The following is a 3850-nucleotide window of genomic DNA, read 5'->3' on the forward strand; positions in this document are numbered from 1 at the left end:
TAACTGTAATTTACAAAATACATACCAAAAATCATTCATTTACCAAAATCCATCAATTTTTCACACAAGAAGCCATTCAGAGCTTGAAACTGAAATTTCAATGCTTAAGTTCCTATTTCCCACTCTAGCACAGATCAAGAACAAGTTATAATACAGAACAGTGTCTTAATACTAATTAAAAGTACAAGTGAAAACAGATAGAATTATACATCAGAGAAATTCCGTGGGCATCACATTACTACAACATAATATATAATTAGTGTTCTTTTTTTAAAAAAGATATTTTTTCATTGAGATAATTTTTCTCATACTGCCAGGCACTGACTTAAAGTGTAAAATTCAATGAGTTTTAATAAATTTATAAATCCATACAACCAACACCACAATCAAGATAATAGAACATTTCCATCATGGACAACTCTTGCTGTGATTCCTATCGTCACAGATTAGTTTAGCCTGTTCGTGTACTTTATATGAATGAAATCATACATATCTATTCTGTTTCATCTAGCTTCTTTCATTTTATATAATTTATGTGAGATTCATCCATGTCGCTGCAGGTATCAATAGTTTATTGTTTTTTATGCTGAGTAATAGTCCATTGTGTGAATAAACCAGGATATGCTCATTGAATCTTCTGTTTATAGGCACTTGAATTGTTTTCAGTTTTTGGCTATGACGAATAAAGCCTCAAATCCATTCATAAAAAAGAAAAACAATTGTAAGTTAATGAGCTAAGCATTCATCTTGAAAAACTAGAAAGAGAATGGTAAGACAATCTAAATAAGCTTGAACAAAGTAAATAATGAAACTAATAACAGATTTATGAAATAAAAGGAAATCATTAAAAAGACTGAATTAATAAAGCAAAAGTTTATTCTCTGCAAAGACATAATTGACAAACTTCAAGAGAAAAAAAAAGAAGGCACAAAAATGTATATCAGGGCTAAAAATCCCCACAGATCCTGCTGACTATTAAACAAATAATTAAGAGTGTGAAAAAGATATTTATGCCAAAATATTTAGAAATCCAGTTAAAACAGATGCATTTCTAGAAAAATAAATAGCATATCTGAACAAAGCATAGTTCTATGAATAGCTCTATGACCATAAAACAATTGACTCAGCAATGAAAAACCATTCTTCCAAAGAAAATGGAGTCTAGATGGCTTCACAAGTAGTCCTAACTACTTTTAACATAGAAATAACCCGTCTTATACACAGTCTTCAGATTATAGAAAAAGACAAGATAATTCCCAACCTTTTATGTGAGTCTAGCATAACCTTGATACCAAAACTGGATGAGGACAATATAAAAGAGAAAAATTATAGGAAAATTACATGAACATAGATGTGAAAATCTTAGGTGCATTTAGCAAACTGAGTGCAGTAAGATAAAAATTGATACATGTCACCAAGTTGGGTTTTGCAAAGAAGGTAAGTGTGATTTAATGTTAGATAAGCAATCAATATTCCTTACATTAACAGGTTATGAGAGAAAAATCAAAACAGTTACCTTGATATAAAGAAAAAGTTTTAAACAAAATCCAACATCGTCATGTTTAAAATGCATAGGAAAGCAAGAATATAAGCAAATGATGGAAACTACCATAATCTGATAAAGGTTATCTAAAAAGAAAAAAAAAAAAAACCTCCATAATTCCTAGCAAAATGTGGAAAGCTTTCTTTTGAGACTGAAATTAAGAAAAGTATGTCTGTTATTATCACGTTCATGAACGTGACTAGGGAGAACCTAGTCAATACGTATGGCAATATATTAATAAATGGATAGATGATAGATAGATAGATAGATAGATAGATAGATAGATAGATAGATAATAGATAGAAGATAGCTGTTATAAAATTTGTATTTTGGGGAAAGAGAAAATGGCATTATTCAAAAATGATAGTCACAGATAATATGATGTCATATGTAGAAAATCTAAAAGAATCTATAAATAAACTATTAAAATTAATACAATAATATGGCATGTTTACTGGATACAAACTCAAAATACAAAAGTCAATTTTATTTCTAAAATATCAATAAAAATATTTAGAAAAATAAAAGTAAGTTACTTTATCTAGCTATACATATAGTTGCCATGTTTATAGATCGATTATCTAGAAATAAGTCTAGTAAAATATGTGCAAGGCCACTAATGAGAATGCCGAAAAATGAGAGACATTAGCGAAAACCTACATAAGTGGAGAAATACGATATGTTTATGGCTCGGATGACTAATGCTGTCCAGATGCTGCCTTTCTTCAAATTTAATGCAAACTTCAAAAATCTAAATTCCAACATGTCTTATTTAATTTGGGAACATAAAAGATTGATTTTGAAATTCACATGAAAAATGTAAAGGGACAAGACATGCTAGGAGAATACTATAGAAAAACTTGTATAGTAATTAAGATAGTGTGTTAATGTACAGACAGAAAATACAGCATGCATGAAAGAATCCCATGTATATATATAATTTGATTTTTAACAAGTTACGTGGTATAGTAAGAGGAAGAATAGTATTTTCAATATACATTGCTAGAAAAACTGAATATATATGAAAAAAATAAAACTCGAAAATTCTATTTATATTTTACATCAATTAAAAAAAAACACTTCCTTGTGCATTACAGACCTAACCATACAAGATGAAAAAAAAAATGAAGCTTTTCAAAATTATTATAAGAAATTACAGAAGAAAATAACATAAGAAATCATTTAGAAAATAATATAACTTGAGGATAGAAAAATTGCCTAAATGAGACATCAAAAGCATATGTCTATGGCCATGCCACCCTGAACAAGCCTGACCTCGTCTGATCTTGGAAGCTAAGCAGAGTCAGGCCTGATTAGTACTTGGATGGGAGACCACCTAGGAAGAGCAGGTGCTGTAGGGATAAAAAATAAAAGTATAAAGGATAATAAGCCAACAAGGTCCTCGCAATCTGTGGGATCGACCAAGGTTTGCCTCACCTTAAAAAAAATAAAAAGCACTAAACATATGGAGAATTATTAATACACTCAACTATATCAAAGTTAAAAACTTTAGCTTACCAAAAGATACCTTTAAAAGAGTGAAATGTCAGGCCACCTAAACTAAAACAATATTTGCAATACATATAACTTACAAAGGGCTCAACCAAAATATGAAAAGAATGAGTACAGATCAATAAAAAAGAGATGAGCAAAGCAATAGAAAAATGTGCATGACTCGAACAAAGTTGACAAAAGATCTGAGTGACCAATAAATGTATGAAAGACTGTTCTAATTTCATAATAACAAGGGGAGTGCAATTTACATCACAATGAGATACCACTATCCACCATCCAGATTGGCTAAAATAAAGAAATGTGAAAATACCAGGTGTTGACTAGAATATGTTACAATGAGAAATTCACAGTTTGTTGCTAAGAGTGAAAATTGCTTTACTGATCTAGCCTGTGAACCAGCAATTCCACTCATAGGTGGATATATTAGAGTAACATGTATGAATGCATACCAGGTATATAAACAAGACTATTCATTAAGAACTGTGCTTGTAATAGACAGAATTTGGAAACAATCACAATGTTCAGCAGTGGTATTATGAATAGGTAAATTGTGATATATATATATATATATACACACACACACACACACTATATATATATATATATATATATATACACACTATATGTACATACACTATATAGCCATGAAAAATAAAAAGTACAATTATATAGAATAACAATAGTGAATTCTAAAATCATAATGTGAACTAAAAGAAGTTAGGCACAAAAAAAATACTAATCTCTGAATACTTTTAAATGAACTATTAAGGAAACTGGCAAACTAAACCATGC

At 29.6% G+C, this 3850-nt stretch overlaps 1 pseudogene; it reads left to right on the forward strand.

The window, feature by feature from the left end:
- Positions 1–2785: 2785 nt before the first annotated feature.
- On the forward strand, positions 2786–2904 carry LOC118610516 (annotated as a pseudogene).
- Positions 2905–3850: the final 946 nt, after the last annotated feature.

This window comes from Rousettus aegyptiacus, unplaced genomic scaffold (genome assembly GCF_014176215.1).
Source record: "Rousettus aegyptiacus isolate mRouAeg1 unplaced genomic scaffold, mRouAeg1.p scaffold_m13_p_12, whole genome shotgun sequence".
NCBI classification, from domain to species: Eukaryota; Metazoa; Chordata; class Mammalia; order Chiroptera; family Pteropodidae; genus Rousettus; species Rousettus aegyptiacus.